Source organism: Castor canadensis, chromosome 6 (genome assembly GCF_047511655.1).
Source record: "Castor canadensis chromosome 6, mCasCan1.hap1v2, whole genome shotgun sequence".
Classification (NCBI taxonomy): domain Eukaryota; kingdom Metazoa; phylum Chordata; class Mammalia; order Rodentia; family Castoridae; genus Castor; species Castor canadensis.
Window position 1 is genome coordinate 43,979,886 of NC_133391.1, and position 25,169 is coordinate 44,005,054.

General features: G+C 42.9%; 1 protein-coding gene across 17 annotated transcripts in view; it reads right to left on the reverse strand.

Annotated features, from left to right (window-relative positions):
- Nucleotides 1–25,169, reverse strand: part of Mical3 (microtubule associated monooxygenase, calponin and LIM domain containing 3) — a 202,530-nt gene that overhangs the window by 124,067 nt on the left and 53,294 nt on the right. The gene's annotated exons all lie outside the window — the stretch shown is intronic.

Sequence of the window (25,169 nt, forward strand, 5' to 3'; positions counted from 1 at the left end):
TTGGTGGACTCTCTAAGGATTTTTACATGGAAGAGAGATAATTTCATTTCATTGTGCCTTCTCTTGCTAAACTGCTTTGGATAAACAGAAGTGGTAAAAGTAGGCATCCTTGCCTTGTTCCTGATTCTAAGAGAAAAAGCTTTCAATCTTTAGTATTGAATATGATGTTTTCTGTGTTTCTTCATATAATTCCTTCCTTCCCCCTCCCCTCCTTTTCCCTTCCTTCCCTCCCTCTCCCTTTTTCTCTCATTTTTGGTGGTTCTAGGGTTTGAACGCAGGACCTACCATTTGCGGCACACCTCCAGTCCTGTATATATGGCTTTTATTAAGTTCCATTCTTAGTATGTTGAGTGTTTTTATGAAAGGGTATCGGATTCTCATGTATTTTGTTTCTGGATGTATTACATTCTCAGATTCTTTGGCTTTCAATGCTATTAACATCAAACTCACAAGCAGCAGGATGTCCTGCTGTGAACCCTACCTCTTCCATGGATATGCTTTTATTCACACTGTAGTAGTCTTCATCTACACCTTCCATTCTACAAAGACATTATTTAAACATGTCTTTTCTTCACTAACTGTGAGCTTTCTTAGGGCATGTACCAGGCCCTTATAGATGTAGGCTGACTTGTAGCATAAACATGCTATGTTTCTGTGGAGTTGGTGAGGGGAAGATGGATCCTGGCAACACCATACTTGAAAGACTGGTCCTATGGAAAAATATTAGCCTGGGCTTGCATGGCTAGGGAAGGTGAAGGAAAACTGAAGATATTACAAAGGATTCTAATGTGCTACCAAAAAGTGGCCCCCAAGAATGCAATTGCCTGGGCTGGTAGTGTTACTCTAAGAAAGGCACCTAGCAAACATGTATTATGAACCCTCCCACTACCTCATCTGGGCTGTGGACTGTCTCTCTCGAGGTGTCCCAGAAGAGCCTGGATAACATGACCTCTGAGCTGTCTTCCAGGTCTCTAATTCTAAAAGAAAGTGATATGGCCCTAACCCCCATGTTATGTCCTTTTTAAACCTTTTATTTCTACTCTGCCAATAACCTACTTCTTCATGAAAACCAAGGTAAGAACACCTATGCAACCAAAAAATGAAGTGTTGAAAACGGACTTGTGGTTCTGCTGCCTGAGCACATATTAAACACTACAATCAGAAGCAAGCTCCCAGGGGCTGGGGATTTAGCTCAGTGGAAGAGCGCTTGCCTGGCAAGTGCAAGGCCCTGAGTTCAGTCCCCAGCACCTTAAAAAAAAAAAAAAAAAAAAAAAAAAAAAAGCAAGCGCCCAACAAACATAATCACCAATGCTGATGCCAATGCTTACTTGAAATAAACACAAAAATAAGTAATCAAAAGAAAATACTTAGAGTTCTGTGCCTTACAGTTTCCTCATCTGTAAAATGAACTGCATACCCACAGAACCACAGGGTTTTGTAGAAATTGAGGTGATGAATATAAACTGCTTAGTGTTCCAGACACATATCAAGGCCCAATCAATAAAAGCACTGTTATTATCACTTAGCAGTTGATAAATAAATCTCAGCAACAAAAGGTTACACTCAGTCTAAATAAATGGCTACTCTATATAACAGAAATAGGGCTCACACAGCTTTGGTTTCTGAAGGAAAGAAAAATACTTCACAGCATCTTTATTCCATCATCCCTCTCCCTTCTTTGTCCATTGTTTCCAGAAGGTGTGGTGACAGCGCTGGGAGGAAGGGCTGAAGGACTGAGATCTGTGCCAATAAGCGCCTGCCACACTTATCTGTTACAAAGAAGCGGACAGAAGGATTCCCTCAGTCATGATAATATAAGTAGTTAACAGATCCGTACCTTACATATCTGCAGGGATGCCATGAGGCAGAATTTACTACCTCCGTTCTGCAGCTAGGGAAACTGCAGCTTTAAAAAGCTGAAAGATTACAAAGGAAGTAATAGAGCCATGTTTTGGATCCAGATCTGCCTAGTATAAAGCCTAAGTCCTTAGGCATTATGAAAAACCACCTCAGAATACAGATTGAGAATTAACAACTCATTGGAATGTATGCACTCAGCTCTCACTGCCTGAGAGCTGGAACCTACAGGTATACAGACAGCCACATCTGCTAGGGGATAGCTGCCCAGCTATCAGTGGATATGCCATTTCAAGTAAATTTAGCAAGGACATGCAATACAGGATTCTTTTTCATCTAGGATTCATCAGTGCATCTGCTCCTTTGAGATGGAGCCATTTCATAAATGAAAGCAAGAGCAGCCTGGTTTCACAAGAATGCTTCCTATTGGCTGCTAAAAAGCTAAGCAACACAAATAGTACAAACACAGGACTTATCAGTCTACATTTTTTAGCAGGTTCTAGCACCCAACCATCAGCAACACCTTTAAAGCATGGATTACAAAGCATTTTCTGATCACCTAACATTACTCCATTCATTATAGCAACTCAGAGCAGAACAGGATGTGAACCTCAGTCTACCTATTACCAAATGGTAAGTACACAGAGCTGAGTTACAATGAGCCCAAAAACCCAGCACCTTCCTGAGCCACTAACCTGAAAGTGACCCAAGCTCCAAGGGACAAGAAAGGGGCCTTTGACTAGGAAGAAAACCTCACTGAGAATGAACACAGCCAATGAAGAATACCAACAAGGCTGGGCTCCAATCTCTGCTAAGTACTATGAACCCAGTTCCAGGCATAGAGCATGTGCTTGAAGTTCTGCTGAATGAAAAGCTGCCAAGCAGGTTATACCAATGCACACTCGAGAGAATGGCAGGCTGGGAGGGAGACCTGGAGGCCATGGCAGGACAAGCACTCAGAGAACAGCAAGGCTCCAGCAGTCCAGAGATATAAATACTTCATAAAGGCGATTTGAAGAGCTCTTGGAAAATGCAAGGCTCCAGAAAGGTACGAGCATGTTAAAATTACCTTCCTGTCTTACAACTAAGGCTTTAGAAGCTTTCCCAATGTGCAACTGCCAAGAGATCAACCTGAAGCAGTACTTGGAAATTCTCAGGTACTATCACCACCATGGGATCAGAAAAAACACCATGGTGAAGATTAGGCAGCATGACTTCCACAGTATCCAAAGGTCAATTCTTAAGTTTTCTTCAACTTGTCCACAGCAATAGTCACAGCCGGTAACTCCCATTCTTGATCTCCAGGACTCTACCCTTTTGGCCCTCCTGCCTCACTCTCTTCTTCCTATCTCTTCTGCTGGTCCCCCACATACTCTTAACCATGTTGAGATGCCCTGGAACCACTTTGGATTTCTTCTCAACCTACATTCTCCCTGAACCAGTAGCTTTCAAACTTTTTAAAATGTGACCTACAGCAAAAAAGGTTTTACGTATGCATGGTGGCAGTTTTATACATGGACTCCCAGTTACTTGGGAGGCTGCAGTGGGAGGATCTCTTGAACCCAGGACATGTAGACCAGCCTGGGTGACTGATACATTAAGACTCCATCTCAAAGAAAAAAAACTGTTATACTATGGTCTAGTATTTTATTTTTCTCCCCCTATACTAATATGTGATTTTTAGACCGTTCCACAGGATGAAATTCCTATCTCAGTGAGTAAAACTAAACTTTTTTTTTTTTTTACAATGGCTTATCTACTGAGGTATTCTGATGCTTTCTATTCCATTAAAAAAAAAAAAAAAAAACCAAAAAACCGTGCAGGTCCCCACAGTATTGATTTCATGACCCATTAACAAGATGACCCACTTTGAAAAACTTTGCTCCAGATAATTTCCTCCAGCCCCACAGCTTTCAGTTCTATCTGTGCCATACAGACAGCATTTCTACTTGGTATTTGACAGGCATCTCAAACTCAACATGTACAATACCAAGTTCCTGATTTCTACACTCACTCACCCAATCTGTTTCTTAGTATCTTGCATCTCAGCAAATAATATGGTCATCTACTTACTCAGCTGCTTAACCTCAAAACCTGAGAATTACCCTCATTTCTATCACATTTCATATTCAATTCTTTAGGGAATTCTGCCGGTTCCATCTTCAAATACAGTCCAAACTCAACCACTTCTCACCATCTCTCACTTGGATTACTGCAAGTCTCTATCTGCTTCCTCTCTACAAGTCTCAATCCCAGGAATATTTTCCATGAAGTGGCCAGAGTATCCATTTCAAACATCAATCTGCTCTTTCTCTGCTTCCTGGCCATGATGTAAACAGTTGTGTTTCACATGCCCTCCCTGCCATGATAGACTGATATCTCTGAAACCGTGAGCAAAATAAATAATTCCTCCCCTAAAGTTATTTCTTTCCGATATTTGGTTACAGTGACCAGAAAAGTAACTAAAAGGAAAAAACTGATGCTGGAGAAGTGGGGTCACTGCTGTGACTACCTGACAAGGCGGTTCAAAAGACTTTGGAACCTGTTTGTGGAAGGAATTTGGAAGAGCTTGGAAAAACAGGCCAGAAAAAGACTAGAATGTTATAAAATAGAGCCTAATGAGTGATTCTGGTGGGGACTCAGAAGATCAAAAAGCTGATAGGAATGTGGATGGTAAAGACTGCATGTGAAGTGTCAGATGGAAATGCGGAGTCTAGTAGGAATTAAGCTCATTCATGTTACATTCTGGTAAAGAATTTGTCTACATTTTGTCTGTGTCCTGAGACTTTGAATGAGGCTGAATCTAAAAGTAATTAATTTGATGGAGAAAATTTCAAGAAGCACAACATTCAGGCTGTGGCATGATTATCTCTGGTTGTTTTTAGCCAGATTACAGTGAAAATATGGGAACAAAAAGACTTGGGGGGAAAAAAACGTGTTCTGGCCAAAACAGGAGTGAGGTGAAAGCTGTAGTTAAGGAAACTAGTTGTTAAAGAGACTAGCACCATTAAAAAAGAAATCAAGTACTTTGCACTCGAAAAACAGGACCATAACTTGAGACACATTAGGAATTAGCCAGATACCACCCATCCTAGGCTCCAGAGTATAAAACTGTAAACTCATTTGAAAGACTTTCCTTTAAGAAAAGAGAGGTTGCTGAAGTGCCCTTCTCACTGGGGCCACCAAGAGAATATCCCAGGTTCAACCACCCAGGCACTCAGAAGCCGCTAGACATTATGTAAATTGTCCTAGTTACTAATCGAGCTGGCAGCTGGCAATAGACCTTGGTATTGTTCATGGTTTTTTTTTTCCTCAAGTATTTTAAAATTTTATTTTTGATTCATCACACATTAATAATACATGGGGATTTCACTGTGATAATTCTATAACCCCTTGTGATGCTGGTTTTGAAGGTATGCAAAATGTAAGAGTTATGTGGTCATGAAAGGCTTCCACTCAGATTTCAAAAAAAGGATGTGCAGTATGTGGCAGGATCAGGATTCCTGCAGGCAGTCCCTGAGAGGGTGATGCATGAAGCTGTTCTGGTGAAGTCAAAGAAGCAATGGAGACCCCAGGAAGTTAGCGATGCGGTGATGTGGAACATCTGCCAAGCACAGCCACAGGTTAAAAAGTGGAGCCAGCCAAGGAGAGAAACGACATGGGCTGGCAACAGCAAGGACATAAGGAAGGGCTGCCAAAGTTTGTTGGAGCTCATGTCACAACACCAATGCCCTAGATGCCAAACACGAAGCTACAGGGTTTATGTCTTGCTTTGGTGAGATCCATCCTTGCTGTCCTTCTGTTCTTTCCTTTTGGCATGGGAATGTTGCATCATAGAAGCAAGTAACTTGTTCTGATCTTCACAGGGGCTTACAGCTAAGAGTTTGCCTTGAGTCTCAGAGGAGACCTTGAACTTCAACTTTTGAACAACATCAGAACTCTTAAAATTTTGGGACTCCTAAAGTTGAATGTATCTTGCACTACGAGATGGACATGAGCCTTCTGATATAATGTTATGGTGTAAGGAGGTGTGGGTGGGTGTCAAATTGTCAAGGGGCTGACTTGTGATGATTAATAGCCAAACTGATGGGATTAAAAACTGCCCAGGGAATTGGTGTGTGTATTAGGGCATTTCCAAAGATCATGAGGGTCCTGACCTAATGAATGGGTTGATCCCTTGAAGAATTCATAGTACGATGGCATTACTAGGAGTTGGTAAAAAGAAGAGGTGGGACCTAGTTGGAGGAATTAGGTCACTACAAGGTGTGTCCCTGGGGGTTATATCTTGCCCTGGCCCCTTCCTGTGTTCCCTTTCTCTGCTTCCCGTCCACCATGAGATAAGAACTCCCTCTGCCACAAGCTCCTGCTGCCATGATGCTCTGCCCAAGTGCATGGGCCCAAGTGAACCCTTTGAAACCATGAGCCAAATCCATCTTACTAGCCTTTAAAAAAAATTACTCTGATGAAGGATCTTCCCACCCCCACCCCCTGGTCATGTCCCGTTACTCCTTGCCGTGCCCTGAGGCTCTAGCCAGGCCTTCCCCCTTCTCAGAAAGGCCTCCAGCAGGGTGCCCACTAAGGTGTCTGTCCTTCCTTCTGTTTCCCCCAGATGGTCACCTTGCAGGCTTGCTCACTTTCTTCAAGTCTTTGCCCACATACCACCTGATTAGAAAAACCTTTTCTAACTACCTACAGGAATGAGCACCCTTCCCCTACTACAGTTTGGATTTTAAGCGTCCCGGAAAAGTCCATATACTAAAAGCAGGGTCCAAACTGCGGTGTTACTGGGAAGTTGCAGAATCTTTTAGAGGTAGAGCCTAGTGGAAGGGCTTCTGGGGGCCATTCAGGGGGCCATGCCCTTGTGAAAGGGATAGTGGGGCACCAGCGTCTTCCTCTTCCAGCCATGAAATAAGCAGTTTTGCTGTGCCACACATCCCCCACCAGAGAACCAAAGCAACAGATATACCTGATCGTGGACTGGAACCTCTAAAACCAAGAGCTGAGGTAAACCCTGAATTGGTTTTCTCAGGAACTTGTTATTGTGATGGAAAGCTGACCAAGCACCCTGTCACTCTTTATCCCCTTTGCCCTGCTTTACTTTTTCCTCTCATATCTGCTACCACCTGCCACAGTATATGTGATTTATTGGGCTATCATCTATCTCCCTAGTAGAAAGTCAGCCTGAATAAGAGAAAAAGAGTGTAGCTAGCATGTGACCCAAGCTGTAGACATATAATGTGCAGCACAATCTTTGGATTTTCATTCTACTACCCAAGTGTGCCTTCTAAAGAAAAAGAGGTGTCCCCCACCTAATACTTATAATAAGTCTTCTTTTCAAGACTTATCAGGACCTTTTAGCTACGTGTGCTAAATTTCATCTTGTTTGATTCAGCCATGACCTCATGTCAATCACGGGAAAAGCAAGCAGGGCCTTATAACACTGTTATAACAGTGTTTCACAAACTTTTTGGTCTCAGGATTTCTTTGTACACATAAAAATTGAGGGCACAGAGTGATCAATATTTACTATATGTGAAATTAAAACAAAGTCAATTTATTTAGAATAACAATCTACACATTAATATAGCTTACAAATTTTATGGGAAAAAATAATTATTTTGCAAAATAGAAACTTAGTGAGAAGAGTTGTATTTTTGCAAATCTCTTTACTGTGGCTTAAGAGGACAGGTGGGTTCTCGGATCTGCTGCTGGATCCATCTGATGCAATATCTCAAATCAGCAGCCTTTAGAAAACTCTACTACATATTCCTGAGCAAACAAGATTGGACAAAGCAAGCAACACCATCCTAGTATTATTATAAAAATAGTTATAACTCATGGATTCCCTAAAGAGGTCTCAGGTATGTGGTTTCAATCTGCATCAGAAAACCGTGAAGCTATCATAAGCCCAGGGTGTGTGAACAGAAAGAGGACCAGAAGAGTTTTCATGTATTTTCTAATTCACCAGCTTCTGATCAGGATACCTAGAGATCTAGAAAGAGAAAAATGAGACAGAAAGCTAGACACCTGAAACACCGGCTTCCAAAGTGGAATGGGATGGGACAATAACCTGTCTGCACTACTAGAGAAAAGTCATAGCAGTGCTGAGTGACAGGCCGTACCACACCGTTACCTTCAACCATGCTGGGCCTCAATACTGACCAGTGCTCCTTTCAAGTAACCCACCTTGATCCTCTCAACCTGGTTCTAGGTATCAGGTCACCTGTGCCATCTTCACCCCCATTCTACTCTCCAATGACCTTGCCTCTCAAATGGTGGAGAAATATTACTAGAAATATTATGGGTCCTTCACGTATCTCTCTGGGGAATAGACTGGGGGCTTCCTGTTTTCCAGTCCTCACATCTACCTACTTCTCCTGCCTCAGAGAAGGTGCCCACCTATCAAAGAATGTTCAATCTAACCCCTCTGTTCTCCTGGGAATCTGGCTCCGTCAGTTTCATGTGTTCCCCCTCCTCATTTTACACTTTTCAGTGTGCATCCAGCCATTGCCACCATCCATCTGTTATACATTTTAAACTGTTCTCACTACCAGTTTCCTTTCCCCTTATGCTGGAGTTTCCCTCATCTTTAAACATGTGAGCACATACCCATGTGCACATACATACACAAAACTCAACCCTGTTCCCCTTTGGGCTCCTGACCTCTCCTTCTTGCTTTCACCACTCATCTTCCCAAAAGAGCAAGCAGTCTACCAAGTCTGCTCTTTTGTCACCACTTCTTACCCTCTAGCAACCCTTTTCTGTTCATCTCGTCACTCCCTCTCCAATCTGGTTTCTGTCTCCATCACTCCAATGAGGCTGACAAGGCTTTCTGAGAAAGAGTCAGTCCTTAATCTCCCTGTGCTTTCTTTTTTGGATTTCTTGGAAGCCCCTCCCCACACCTTGTTCCATAAGACTTGCCTCCTGATGCTCCTTCTACAACTCTCTCACACTCACTCCCACCCCATCCCAGATGGTCCTAATTCTTTCATAAAACTGGATGACCTTAAATTTTTACCCTTCTGACCTTGCTTCTGAGATCCAAATGCTACTAAACACCTCCACAGCTAGACACCCCACAAGCACCCACACTGTGGAAATCCCAAATGGGACACATCTGTTCTCCTCTCAACTCACTCCTCCTCACATGACTGAATGCCACCCACATCCACCCACCAAGTGGAAAAGGGAAGGTCATCTCTAACCATTCTCTGCTCTTCACTCTCATGTCCAATCTGCTGGTTCTAACTTTCTAGGGCCTCTGCTTCCTAAAGTTCGTCTCTCAACCCTAGTCTCATTGGAAGCACCCAAAACTTCTAGCTTGAACTATTATAACAGCACCTTAATCTTAATCCTCCTCAAGTCCATTACCCACATGGTACCAGAGTATTCTTTCTTAACAACAAATCTGATCCCTGTCTCTGCCGTCCACTGACCTGAGGAAATAATCTGATCCTCAGCAAGGCTCAAGAGGCCCCTCAAGATCTTGCACCAGCCCTACACTTCCAAACAAACCATTTTCTTCAGCCATACTTTCTGGGATACAGAACAGTGCTATTGCTTACATTCTTGCCCTTGGCCTAGTATGCCCTCTTCCATGTCCACTACAGACCCCTGTTCATCATTACAGACTTCACTGAGATCCCCCCACCAAGCAGCCGGTCATCTCTCCCTCTGTGCTGTGCTCCCTCTCACCTTGGCAGATGCCTCCCTTTCAAAATGGACCACCTGCTCTGGAGCCATGCCCATGTGTCTGCCTATTAGCTTGTGTGTTGCTAGTTAGCAGGAAGAGTTCATGCTTATATTTGGACTTAGTACAGATGCTGGAAGAAAAAGTAATATTAAGTATAGAAGATACCAGGAAAGAAGGAAAGGAGAATGAAAGGCTTACCTGGGCCACAAAGTCTAATGTCACACGACTGCTATTAAAAAGAAGAAAAGGCACTTTGCATGGCCATTCATTTGTTAACATTTCTTGATTTAAGGGATGAGAGGATAGGAACAGGCCAGAGCTGAGTTCCATGAGGCACCTATGAATGGTTTCTAATTATGAAAAGCACTACAGTTTTCAATTAACATTCCAGGATGATACCTACCTGTTTCAGGTACCAAAGGCTCCCTAAGTCACTGGTATTTTGATTCTAGGCCTCACCAGATACTCATAGGCTTCCTGGAGATAAGGATGTGAAAGGAGAGAACACCAGTACAAGTAAATTCTCTGGGAAGGTAGCTGTGGTGAGAACAAAGCAGGCGGGGCAGGCAACTAACAAAGGAAAAGGCCTTTGTTTTCCAGCAAGGTACATGTGTTGCTCCATCCCCATGCACAGCAAACAATTTACCCTGGTTCTAGGCTGCAGCAGGGAATTAATGGGCTGGCTAGCTCAAAGGCTGCAACTGTCTTCATGAAGAAAATCTCAGTTGTTCCCTCCAAAGCAGAAATAAACCTAATCCAGCTCAGTGGAACCTATTTTCCCTTCTCAATTCGCTCGAAAGGGTATGGGACTTAGGTGCAAATTTATCAGTGAAACAGAAGTTTCCTCTGGGCCAAGTGCTTCTCAAGGTCAACTCTCAAATGCTAATCAAATTCCTACTGAGCTCTGATCCTACCCATGATCACTCCCCCAAGCAACACTGTGGGTCTCTCACATGGGAAAAAGGCTCATCTGGTTGGAAATGGAACACTGAAGAAAGGGAGTAACAGCTTTTTTCTTATACTCAGGGGATACTGCGAACTCCCTGGCATTATATTCTGGTAGGGTCTTCAAAGTGCACAGCCCACAACTTCCTCCTTCCTATACCACCCCCTGCCTAAGGGATGACCCCCACCCTGTCCAGGGGCATAGTGAAGTACAGCCAAAACTTTTTTCTCAATGAAAAATTGCCAAAAACCAAATGCCATGAGCTCTTTAGGTTCCAAAATTCCAAGTGCTCTGGGCTTAAAGCCAGCAACCTACCAAAGTTTTTCTACATAAGGCTTATTAATTTTCACTCAATTCGGCACTAATGAGATTAGCCAGCACAGACCCAAAAGGACCAACATCTACTCTGTCCTAAAATGCCAACACCAATGGCCAAGAAGCCCAGTGTCCCCTCATGAATCCTTCTCTGGTCCTGCGGCAGTTTCAGATTACAAGTAGTTCTTTGCCTACCACTTGATTTTCTAAAATCCTCATCTAATTTATTATGGCAAAACTATTGCTAACTGACCTGCTGGCTCTGATTCACAGAAGGTAAATGCTTTGGCTAGTTCCATGAACTGAAATTCAAAGTCTGAAAAAACCCAAGTGGCTCCTGAGGGATGTCACAAAGTATTACCTAGAGCTGTGACCCTCTCACCTGGCCTGGCCTGGGCAAGTCTCATCCCAGGGAAGCCATTCTCACAGGGAAGTCACAAAGAATGCCACCTGTCATGAGCTCCTGGATGGTATCTGCAGCTGCAGCCAACGACCATGGCTCAGGACCACAACATGCCAAATATGGTCAAGCTGATCTAGGCAATCTCACCCTCAGGCCCTAGTTCAGGTACAGATTAAATACACTACCTTCAGAAATACTACTCACTTGAGGGCAGGAAAAAAGAGAATGCATTCTGTTTAACTCAAATATTTGATCCACATACTAAACAGTACTGATATAAGATCCTTGTCAAAGGCCTTAACTAAGCAACCCTGTTTTTCAGAGGACATCTACCAGAAGCCCCAGAGTGTCCCCACTACTGTGAGAGCAACAGGAATCCAGCAAGCATCGCTACGATGATATAAGAGAGGGCATCCTGTTGTGTTCTGCTTGCCTTCCTCTTGCAGGACAATACAATCCACTCCTTTCTACTGGGCTCAATCCTGTTAGCAAGAGTTAATCTGCTCATTAAACACCTAGTAAGTGACAAGAGTGGACACACAACCTTCTCTTCTACTTTAAGAAAGGCCTAACTGCTAGATTTTAGTTTAACTGAAATTTCCTGTGTACCTGTGACCTGTAACAAAACAGCAAGGAGGAAAAAGGAGTCATGGGATATGAATAAATCATAAATTAGGTAACAACCTCTGGATCCTGAAATGCCTGAGTGTCTTACTTCAACTCTTGTGGCCAGAACCAGCCCTAAGCCTGGCTTATTTCTAGTCAATACTCCACTCACACTAAATGCTGGACTCCCTAGGCAAAGTGAGGAGAGTGAAGCCACAGGCTATGCCTGATTCCTGTTGGCGGAACTTCTGTAGGGAGTGGCTGAGAGATCTCAAGGAGCCAAAGCAGGGCTTCTGGCTTCCCCAGAAGAGCCCTGCCCAGCAGGAAAGAGGATGTGGCTCTCAGGTCTGAAGGGTGTTCTTCTCTTAAGGTGTAATTTACAATACCTCTCAGCCATTTTAAGAGTGCAAACCAATTATTTTTAGAAATCTGCCAAGTTGTGCAACCATCACCACTATCCACTTTTAGAACATTTCCATCATCCTGGACTGGATTTTTAATAATTCCCAACCTCAAGACGATAATGGCTCCTGAGATTTAGGAAGTTAACAGATGTGAAAAAAAAAAAGGAGTTAGTATCCATTTGTTGCTGGGAATTAGCAACTGGAAGGGAACTCAGAGCAGGCAGAAGAGAGAACACAACTGTCCTGCCCCTGCAGGAAAAGCCCTCACCTGGACTTGGCTTGGGAATCGAAAACATACACAATGTTTTAAAAGTAAGTATTGGTGAGAATAGTGCTTCTCAAAAAAAAGGAAGAATTCCTTAGTCTATTTATGCTTTTCTGGATTCCCTTCTCCAAGTGTCTGAGTAGTTGCACAAATCTCTCTACCAAGACACTTTCAGCACTGGAGCCAAGGGATCAAATGCATGTCAGTTAAAGCCTGAAATGGATATTATCCCTTCCTCCTGATAGCTGTCCAATTTTACAGTCAGTGTAGACCAATGGGTGTGACTCCCAAACCAAGTAATTTGATAAATAATTGGTCAAAGAGGTGAAATGAAATTTATGAAATAAATAAATGCATAACTGATGGTACCCACATGACTATAGGGTTTAAAGATCTCTTGTATTCTAAGATAGATTTTAACCAAAGCTCTGAATTTGTCTTTATATGCAGAATGGAAGCAAAAGAAATAATAAGGGGATAGTGGAATCAAAAAAATCAGAAATGTATAGAAAACCAAAGGTGTAAAATTTTCCAATGTAAAACTACACTGCTTAGAAGTGCATACCTTTCCCCAATCCTCTTACCACAGAACTACCACACACCAGGAATCTATGCACAACCTGGCTCAAAAAAAGGGAACACTTCAAGGGAGGAATCTGAATCCATTAAGGGCAAACAAAAAGCCAACTGGCAAAAGACAGTTGAGGATTATGCAGCTGAACTTCTTTGGTTTCTCTCTAGACCTGACTTCTCAGGTCACTTGTGAATGATGAAGGCTTCCAGAATCTATCATGTCCTTTTTTTTTTTTTTTTTTTCCTAGCACCATCTTTGTAACTCTGTACTGGATATCTTCATCAGAACATGTCAGGGCACCCCCAAGCCAGGTTACTCATAACAGGACTCTTCATCTTCTCTTCCAAATTTACCCTTCCCCAATCCCAATCCTAGTAAAAGTTGTCATCCACCCACACCAGAATTCCAGGTACGGCCTCCATGCCTACTTTTTCTGGCTTGAATAATATTCCCTTGTTGTAAACACTGCATTTGTTTATCCATTTGTCCATTCCACGGACACCTGAGACAGCTTCTACCTTTGGCACTGAATAATGCTACTCTCAAGTTAGAAGTTACGATTTGCATACTGTATTTCTTAACCATGTGACTCCCCTGTTGACACACTTGAAATACACCATTTCCCAGGAAGGCTAAGCTCCTTGGCTGCCAACCTGTGACAAATGAATCCTGCTTCACCTACCCCCTCTTCAACTCTACCTCCTGACACACCATGTGCTCTAGCCACCCACATCGCCTGCAGCTCCAGATCCACATCATACTCTCTGCTGCACATTTGGTTGTCACATACATCTCTGATTATCTTTAAACTTCTTAATCTTCTCTGGACTATGGTAAAGGATGAATATGAACCACTCATCCATTGGGCTTTAGTGTCACGTCATCTCCAAGCCGTTCTCAAAATGACTTTGCTCTTCCCTTCTTCCTAGATCCACTGTTCCCTGTATACTCTGAGGTTTCTCAGGGTTTTATTCCCAAGGTTTAGGGGTTCCAAACCCATGACACATATCAGATCTTTATGGAATGAATTAAGGCTTCAGTTTATGAGTGCACAAATTGTGGTATTTTAAAGGTGTCTTTACAAAGTTTATTATGTGCCACACAGTACAGTGAACTTATTCATCCACTGAAATAACGCTACCCCGATGCAAGAAGGGACCAGCACTGCTGGGAACATGTGTCACACATGTCTTCATACAGTGTGTTATATGTACCTATTCACTGAAATAAGACTGTACTGATTCATGTATGCAGGTTAGCACTTAGCAGACACCTTTTACGGACATGACTCTGCATTGTGCAGCATATACACTGTACTTTGGTGAACACATTCACTCACTGAAATAACACTACCCTGATGCAACAAATAACTGGCACTCTTACAACTTTTGTTAAATCATGCTTTTAAATATCAGCAGGAAAGCTGGGTGCCAGTAGCTCACACTTATAATTCCTAGCTCCTTGGGAGGCTGAGATCAGGAGGACTGCAACTCAAGGGCAGCCAGGGCAAACAGTTTTCAAAGCTCCATCTTCAAAATAACTAGAGCAAAATATTGGACTGGGGGGTGTGACTCAAATGGTGGACCACCTGTTTTGCAAGTGCAAAGCCCTGAGTTCAAACCCCAGTCCCACCAAAAAAAATAAAAATACAGCAGGAAAGTTTGTGGGTCCATTATTTTGTTTTTTAAAAATCTGTATAAGCTAGATTGTTCACTTTCAATCCTATGCTGTGCTAACTCCAAAAAAGGGGCAAAAACCCCCCACAAAAACCATTTTAGCCAGGAACCAGTGGCTCATGTCTGTAATCCTAGCTACTTAGGAGGCAGAGATCAGGAGGATGGCAGTTTGAAGCCAGACCAGGCAAGTAGTTCAAGAGAGCCTATCTCAAAAAACCCTTCACAAAAATAGGGCTGGTAGAGTGGCTCAAGGTGAAGGCCTGAGTTCAAGCCCTAGTACCAAAAAAAGGGGGGGGGGAATGGCTCAAGAGGCAGAGCGTCTGTCTAGCAAGCATGAGGCCCTGAGTTCGAACCCCAGTACTGCCCAAAAAAAGTAGTAACAATAACCATTTCATTTCAAAGATTTCTCTCTACAAACATGCCTGCTTTCTCTTCTGTTCTCTATTTCAGAACTTCTTTAAAATGAAACAGCTATATAAAACCAAGAAAAGTCTCAGGTCCAGAATACACACATTTTAAAAAGGGGGGGAAAAAAGCAGTAACTAAATGAAAAACAGGAAAAGATTTAACTAGGCAAAATCACAAAAGAGGACATTCAAAATGTCAAAAGCATATGAATAGGTGCTCAACATATGAAGTCATCAGGAAAATGTCAATCAGAACTCCAATGAGATATTATTACATATTCATGAGAACGACTAAAGTTCAAGACTGACAATACCAACAGTAGGTAAGGATAAGGGACAAGTGAAATTCAGACACTGAGAGTATAAACTGCCACAATCACTTTGGAAAACTGTTTGGCAGTGGTTCTTGAAATTACACATACTATAGCTCTCTTCTTAGGGAAACATCTAACAGAAATGAACATCTATGTTACCCAAAAGGCAAGTACAAGAATGTTCATGTCAGTTTTATTCATAATACTCCAAAACTAGAAACAATCCAAATGCCCAAAACAGCCAAAGATAAATAAGTTGCATTACAGCCATACAATGGAATGTCATGCAGCAGTAAAAAGGAATGAACTATAGTTGTCCCTCAGTATCTACGGAGGACTGGTATACAAGGACTCTCCCACATACCAAAATACATGATGCTCAACTGCCTTACTTATATCAAATAGCATAGTATTTGTAATTAACCTACACACTTCCTCCTAAATACTTTAAATCATCTCTGGACTACTTATAATACCCAATATAGCATAAGTGTTATATAAATAGCTGTTATACTGTATTGTTTATGGAATAATGCAAGAAAACGTCTGTACATCTTCAGTATAGACACTTTTTTTTTGACAGGGCCTTGCTATGTAGTCCAGGTTGGACTTGAACCTATGGTCCTCCTGCCTTAGCCTCCCCAGTCCCATAACTTTTTTTTTTTACTCTTTCTATCTTCAGATGCAGAACCCATGAATATAGATCACGAATTCAATTGTGGGTACTGTACTGCGACATGCAGCAACACAGAAGAAACTTGTAGATTAATGTCTGGCAAAAGAAAGCATACACAAAAAGGAACATATTGCATTTATATGAAGATCATGAACAAAACAAAATTCAAACTATAGTACAGAAGTCAGTCAGTGGCAGGGGGTGTTGCTTAGTGGTAGAGCACTTGGTTACCGTGCGTAAGGCCCTGGGTTCTATCCCCAGCACCAGAAAGAAGAGGGGGGAAAAAAAAAAGTCAGTTCAAATAGTGGTTACCTGAAAGGGGCAGGGCTGGGGGGAGACTTGGGATCCTGACCTGTATGGTGATGCATCATCAGCCAGGTTAGGCTGGTTACTAAGTTTCCCAGGATTCCCTTATAGAGTTCTAAGTTAGAAATGGTCAAAAAGAAATGGGCACTGGTGGCTTATGTCTATAATCTCAGTTATTTGGGAGACTGGGATCAGAAGGATCATGGTTAGAGACCAGCCCAGGCAGGGAGTTCACAAGACACCATCTCAATCAATAGCTGGGCACAGTGGCACGAACCTGTCATCACAAAGCTATGCAGGAGACTGAGATTAGAAGGATCATGGTTTCAGGCCAGACCTGGCAAAAAAGTTTGTGAGACCAGGTCTTGATGGAAAAGAAAACTGGGTGGGGTGAGGTGGCATATGCCTGTCATCCCAGAGCTGGCCAGGAAGCATAAAACAGGAGGATCGTGGTCCAGGCCAGCATGGAAAAAAAGCAAGACCCAATCTCCAAAAAATAACCAGAGGACTGGAGGCTTGACTCAAATGGTAGATGGCCTGCCTAGCAAGCACAAAGTCTTTAGTCCAAACCCTAGTACTGCCCCCCAAAAAAGAAATGGCCAGAAAAAAGGAATATTTTTTAAAGTTTGGGAGGTACAACTAAAGCAGTGACCATTATTCTCTGAAGGACAAGGAAACATGGAGATGGACAGAGAGAGATACAAGTGCCTGGTGGATTCCAGCTTGTCCTTATTCTCCTCACTGCATCCAGCTCCTCTTTCCCACGGGCAACCCTGCCAACCACCACAGCCCCAGGTCCACCAACAAATGCCTGCAGATCCAGCTGGTCACCAGCTTCCCAGAGGAAGCAGCTTCCCAGAGAGTCCTCCCCTAGCGCCTCCCTTTTGGTATCACAGCTCCAGCACAGATGTGCTTGGCTTCTCGATTTTCCCTGTAAGATCTGATTTGCCCACTCATGCCAGTGCCTCTGGGGGATTACTTAGGGACACCTCTTTGGCAGACAAACTTCTGAATCTTGATACCCACTTTCCCAACTCCTCCCATGGCTGTGTAAAGGCTGATTCCTTTATCCTTAAAATTTCACAGTCTTACCTCCCCTGACTGAACCCTGATGGGCATGCACTGAAGTTTACCTATCTAAAAACTCAAGTTGTACATTCAAAGTTTGTGTACTTTATGAGATATTTGTCTGCTAAGGGGAAGTGGGGATGCACCTTTTAATTGTCTTGAGAATACAGGAATCTGAGGGGCATCTGGCAACATACATGAATGGAATCAACACTGTACCTCACATACTAAGGAAAACACAGTATTACTTGGCATGAAATCTGGCAAACAGCTGAGAACCCAATGGGGTGAAGTTTCTGACCAGAGCCAGGGTTGTGTGCTTTGCAAATAGCAAATGGGATATGTGTTCCCTTCCTGGCAAGCTCTCAACTCTCTGGAAATAAGTTCTATAGTCTAGAGTGAGTGTTCCCTTTTGAAGGGACACAATCACCAAATGCAATGTGTACCCTGAGTGCAAACTGAGTGTAGGATCTCTTAAGTGGGAGACATGAGGGAGGACACAGATGAGTCATGAATCCACCTGTGGCCTTGACCCTGCATTCTGGTGGTGCTGCACATTCTCAGATGCAGACATTCCTCGGTGTCCTTTGCACAAGAGCACATCCATGCAATGTATATCTAAGCACCTCCAAAGCAGCTGGCTTTCCAGGCAGAAAGCCAACAGGTCTTGTTGCCTTTCACTTCATTCAGCAAATTATTTATCAAGTGTGTAGTCTATGTCAGGCCCTTATGCTTGGCACTAAATTTACACTTGTGAATGAGAACAGAGTACCTGCCTCTCTGCATAACAATAAACTATTATCCCACTTATTCTTCTCAAAATCTATCAGTACGGAAGACAGGTGGTAATGTCTCCTCTTGACAGATGAGCAAACCGAAGTTAAAAGAGTGAAAAGGCTTGTCCTTGGTCACACAGAAAGCTACCAATGGCATAGGTTAAGTGGTAAATTCTCTGCATACCACCTCTTGTTTCCTTACATCATTACTTTTAGGTAGGTTAAAAAAAAAAATACTCCCTATACTCCCTAGCTCTTTTAGCTTCTTCTCCTTCTGAAGACCCATCAGTTCTCCAAGGACATTATTTTAAGTTGGATAATGCCACAGTTTTAGTTTACCTTCACCTACTTCAGTTTCATACTTATTAAAAACCAAGATGGACTGCTATCAAAAGTAGATTGCTAACTTCACCATATTCCACACTTACTTCTATAATGGTACCTGTATACTTTAGTTCTTTTTTAATAACCAGTTTACACAAGGGTCTCCCCAGATTTAAGATTTCCTGAGAGTAAGGATTCTGTTTCATCTTATTCTCAGCATCAAAGCAGTTAAGATCTAAATAAAGCAAACAAATCACTTACAAAGAAAAAGAAGAAGAAGAAGAAGAAGAAAGAAAAAAATCCCACATATTCTCTTCAATCATTCCTCTTGTAAATGATTATAGTAATCACATTTCAAGCTAAATGTAAGACTATAAACACACCCTGCTTTGGAAAGTCCAAGGGTATAAGGAGTCTGTCAGTTATAACTATCACCACTTACTGAACTTTCTTATGTGTCAGGCATTGTATCAGGCACTACAGAGAAACATTTTCATTTGGTCCTCGAAACAATCCCGAAAGAAGTATTATGTTGGGCACCAGTGGCTCACACCTACAATCCTATCTACTTGAGAGGCTGAAAATGGGAGGATCAGGGTTCAAGGCCAGCCTGGGCAAATGGTTAAGAACCCCCCCATCTTCCAAATAACCAGAGCAAAATGGACTGGTGTGTGGCTCTAGTGGTACAGCACCTGTTTTGCAAGTATGAAGTCCTGAGTTCAAACCCCACCAAAACAACAACTATTATGATGTTCATTATAGAGATGAGAAAACTGAGAATCACAGGGTAAGTAACTTGCCCAGCTAATAAAGATGAAAATGAAAACATTCAAGCCCAGGAGTGATTTGCTTTAAAGTACAAATTATTCCACTTAGTCTTAAAGAACTCCGTATGTCAAAAATGGACTACAAATTCCTAATTTCACAGGGATGCTAGAATATCCAATGAGAACAGCAGTAATTCTGAACCTTTCAGATCACTTAATATCTTGACATCTGACCAAGATCAGCAGGGTTCAGCTACGAATGCAACTCTACATACAGCACTGAAGAGGCTCTCTGGGGTGGGATATCTATGCAACGCTGCCTTTGCCAGCAGAGGAGGCTGTGCTGGGCCCCTGGCATCCTGGTAATCCACAGAGCTTTAACTTGGCAGATAACTGGGCTGCATTCTAGTTAAAACGCAACTTTGGACAGAAGGTTTGGGTGTCAAGATAAATTAGGAGTCCCTTGTTCCAAGATGATGGTTTGATAACCAGAATCTGAAAAGGACTAAATCAAAGTTTGGCAGAGAGTAAGGCCACTTCTCACTTGTGAAGGTAAGTCCACTGTTCTCCCCAATGGTGTGCCTTGTTCCAGCTGAAACTTCCAGGGCATTCAGCAATTGCAGCCACAATCATTTGGATAAATGTATCTACACAGGTATTAGGGCTCACAGCCCTGAAAAAGTAGCAGTTCTTCCTCTTACACTGCTGGTGGGAAAGTAAACTAGTACAACCACTCTGGAAAAAAATTTGGAGGCTACTTAAAAATCTAAACATTGATCTACCATATGATCCAGCAATACCACTCTTGGGGATATACCCAAAAGAATGTGACTCAGGTTACTCCAGAGGCGCCTGCACACCCATGTTTATTGCAGCACTGTTCACAATAGCCAAGTTATGGTAACAGCCAAGATGCCCCACCAATGGATGAAGAAAATGTGGTATTTATACATGATGGAATTTTATGCAGCCATGAAGAAGAATGAAATGTTATCATTCGCAGGTAAATGGATGGAGTTGGAGAACATCATTCTGAGAGAGGTTAGCCTGACCCCAAAAAAATCCTATGTTCTCCCTCATATGCAGACATTAGATCAAGGGCAAACACAACAAGGGGACTGGACTTTGATCACATGATAAAGCAAGAGCACACAAGGAAGGTATGACTCAACTAGCAAAAACCCTTGGTCCTTCCTATTATTGCTTATACTCTCTCTTCAACAAAATTAGAGATAATGGCAGAATAGTTTCTGCCTGGTAGTGAAGGGTAAGGGGGGGTAGAGGAGGAGGCAAGGGGAAGGGGGGAGAAATGACCCAAACATTGTATGCACATATGAATAAAATAAAAATTAAAAAAAAAAAGTAGCAGGTTCTTGCTCCTGACCCTGGTCACCAGGTACAGTAGTACAAGCTCTCATATAAAGGGGATGGAGGGAGCAGTGTCTGGAGTTCAGTCTATACCCCACTCAGCAAGTCATGTACTTGTGAGTAGCAGTACCACACAAAAGAAGGGGTGCACTTTTCCTACTTCACACCAAGGGACAGAAGGTGGCCACACATCCCTGCCATTCCCCTAGGAAGTCAAACAGCAGAGGCAGGACAGGAAGCTTGTGAGAGTTAGTCTGGACTACAGACAGTGAATTCAACCATGTGAGAGAGAGCTCTGACTCAGCTGTGCGCACCTTATGAAGAACTTGCCTGTCTCACTCATCAACTCTGCCAGGTGACTCCAATAATGTCCAAAGGAGTCAGACAAATGCCTTTATCAACACTCAGAAATGAAAAGTCCTTCTTGGCTAGAGAGTGACTTGGGAAACGAGGCTCTCATATTGATATTACATAAAGCAACTGTAGCAAACAGTCCAACACACTTAGGCTTGCCTATTGCCAAAGTTGCCTCACTCACAGCATGGTGGATACAGTGAATTCAAAAGGCACCCAGAACCAACAGCACTATGCACACACTAGCTACCAGAGCCCCTCAGATAGACACAGATGTGTGTTGTGTTTACTGAAGGCCCTTCTCTCCAGGTGGCCCCAACATCAGAGCATGGCATCACCAGTCCTCTGTTGCTTCCAAGACACAACTTGGAATTGGGCACCCAACATGTCCCCTGGAATTTACAGCTCTGAGGCTGAGGACACAGGCCTGAGCAGGGAAGTGCCTAAACCTGACTTTTTCAATGTTAATCAGCTGCTACTTTAATTTCTGCCCTTCCTGGGCCAGTGAACACAACTTCAAAAATAAGACTTCTTACAGGTGAAAAGTATTTGTGAAAGAACAGCTATTTCTGAAGGATGAGAAATCAGGGCACAACTTTACAACAGCCAGGCCAAACCCAAAAATCAAAGGCAACAGGGAAGAACTGGTTCCATAACATATTCAAATCTTGTGGCAGAATATACAGAAGAATGTAACATTGGAGATAAAAGGATAAAAACAAATCCCTCATAAGGAAAGATGCAAAGGTAGCATATACCCAAGGATATATAAACACAAAAGCAATGGTAGCCCAAGAGGGGATTTGAAAGAGAAACCAGGCTGAGGTGGGGGCAGAAACTAGGCAGGGAATACTTGGGCAGTTGAAGAACATTTTCCAGATCTGTGGAGTAATTTCACAAAGGAAAAGCAGGAAGCCCAGCCTCACAGGACAGGCCTGTGTCAAATGTTCATTGAGAGCAATTTAATCAGGATAAGGATAAAATGAACTGCACAAAGTAAGCCAAAAGCCCTGAGAACTTCCAAGGTATCTGAACCCCTCTTAGAATGACTGGTTAGTAAGCTCCTCTCCCACATGCCCACTAAAAAGAGTATGAGATAACAAGTTGTACCCAGAGACCACAGGCTGAGTGGGTCAACCTGAGACCATCATCACAGGCACCATACATAGGTGTATGGCCAACCCTGACTGGATCCCGCAACAATTCCAGTCTTCATTTTTTTGGTTATCTGCCAGAGGATAACAGATAATGGTGGTGACAAGCCATGGTCATGAGCACGTCCCCCCTTCCATTTTTCTAGAGAAAAGAACCTAGAACTTGGAGGGAGGCCCAACAGATCAGCAAGGCCTCAGTAGACCTCACAATTGGGTTCTTCCAGGACACAGTGATCACCTGCAAGATGGAAGTGAAACCAGGGAAAGGCAGAAACAAGTTAAGCTTCAAAAACCACACTAGGTAGCAGGTGCCATTGTTCATAAAATTGAGACAATTATCAGGTTTCTAAAGAACTATTATGTGCTTTATATATGCCACAACTGGGTTATGTAAACTGGGAGAAAGAAGGAAAACACATTGTGTCTTACTCTATCTGATTAGCTACTTGGTCAGTTCTCACAGAGGGTAAAGTTCATGAGCAGCATCAAGGAACTTTAAACACACTCCAACTGTCAGGCCCTGCTCCTGCCCAATCAAATCAGGATCATAGTGGTGGCTGGGTTGAGATATAGAACTGCACCCCAGCTGATTCTAATGAGCCACGAGGGCTGAGAGGAGGGGATACAGAGTAAGTCTGGGTACACAGCACATTCAGCTAAGGGAGCAGAGGCTCATCTACCTTCAGATGGGCCTTCTCCCCTACATACGTGTTAACCACCTACTCAGCAAATCTCTGCTTTTCCCAACCTTAAAGCAGTAATACAAGGAGAGTTGCCTAACCGAAGAATTGAGCAATATTCCACAGAATTCAAGAAAACAACATGTCTAATCTGGGTATGTATGTTTTGTTCAGGAAAATGTAAACCAGCTGTAATGATCTGTCTCTCCTGAGGTGAAGCTACACCACAGCACATCCAAAGATAGCCCCGTGATTGTATGTCTTGTAAGGAAGTCCAGAATTAAGCATAATCCAAGTGGGTAGAGGAAGACCATGCACTGAATGGCTGTGGCTGCCAGGTCAGAATTGGAGCTTCCTCTGCCCAACAAATCAAAGTCCAGGGTGCTCTGAGAAGGGTAAATATACCCCAGTCCCTCCAAGGTCGGCTCTGCCAGTTGGGAGAAATGCCTAGCCAGTCCTGTCCTGCCAATGAAGCCTCCTGTCAGACAAACTTCATCTCCTCCACTTAATCAGAGTAGTGGGGCTTTTTCCAACGAAGCCTTTTGGAAATGGCTATTAAGGCTGAGTGCTAATTCATGATCACAGGGGGCAAAAATCCCATGTGAAATCTAAGAAATGTTTTCAAATGCCAAGAGACCTCACTAAGTCTGAAGACATTTGTGTGAACCCCTAGTGAAAAAGAGAGCTTCATTTAGGGTACTACTACTGGGTGCTATGTGCTGTAAAAATCCTTGAAGGAGCCTAACCTCAATTAGGTTTCCAGGAGATATGAACAGATACTGATGACATGTGTCCAGTAATTCTAGTAATTCTGCTGGGCAGAACAAGGTGAGCCAAATCCATGGGTGACAACAACAGCAGTCCGGGAGAGTTCAAGTCTAATGGCACTACCCTGGAAGATTCAGAGCAGGCCTGCTCTGTGGGATCACCAGAGACCAACTGTTCTGTGCTGTAAAGTCAAAGGTGAAAACAGAGAGTTCAACAGGTCCATTCAAGAGTAAGTTCTCAAGTAACATCTGTTCCTTAGACCCTTCAGATACCTTAGGAGGGGATACTGAGACCAGACCATTCCCTTAATTCTCAAGTTAAGAGGCCTTTACTATACAACTAAAGTTTACCTGTATGACAGAACTATGCTGACAGCAAGAAAAATTCCCACATTCTATAAGGAACCAAATGAAATTTTTCTGATTATTTATTTTCCTACAACAACTCCTGGGCCAACAGAATTACAGCTTCTTTCAAAATGCCTCTCTTCTTAGCAGGAAAGATTAAAGCACAAAGACCAAAATCTTTTCAGTGCAAAAAGTACCATATGCTCTCATGAAAAACAATGAATGTTTCTATATCTGAAAAGCACCCCTGGTCTAGGTGCCAGAGTCAGCACTGTAAATAAACCAAAGCTATGGCAGCCATGGCTCTGCTCCCACCTTTCCCTATCCTGGCTAATGATATGAATTGTCGGAAACAAGCAAGAGCTCTGCTATCTGCTTTTGGGGGCCTGTTCCACAGAGAAAACAATCAGTTTGAATTTTATGCCATGACGTCATCATCCACCAATCAACATAGACAGACCAGGTGGAGATTTCCTCCGTGAAACAAACCACTGCAACTGTCAAATGGCAAAGGGCAGCACAGGTGTGAAGTGCGGTTTTTCTTTTATCCTACCGGTTAAACTACAGAAAAAGTGAGAAGCAGAGGGCAAAATCTTTCTATGGAGGAAACCAGAAACCTACAATGTCCTCAGTACACCTACCAGAACATCCAGGAATGTACCTGTGCCACTCCCCCTTCCCTTCCCTGCCCCGACTCCTGCCAGTGGAAGCCTTTGTTCTGTCAGGCAACCAATAGTATCTTCCCAACGTTCCCTGCCAACTAAAGAATCAGAGTTTTTGGAAAGTTGATTATCACCGGAGTACGTGTGTGTATGTATTTTCAAACAGGGTTCCAAAGCAGCGAGAGAGTGGGGAAGAAAAGGAAAAGAATGTGGTTGATCCACACATTAGTTAAAATCTCTACCCAGAAACTAAAAGAGTTTTTTACTCATGCATCACAGCTGTAGATTCTTGGGATTCATTTGCAGTTCATTTTCCTCCCAGAAAACTCTGACAATCTTATGAATGAAGCTGTTTAGCCAAGGTTAGAATATGCAAGAAGAGAGGGGGTGGCAGAAGCCATGGGCATGGAGCTCCAGGAGAACAGGGACTGAAACAGAAAACTTACAGAGCAAATATTG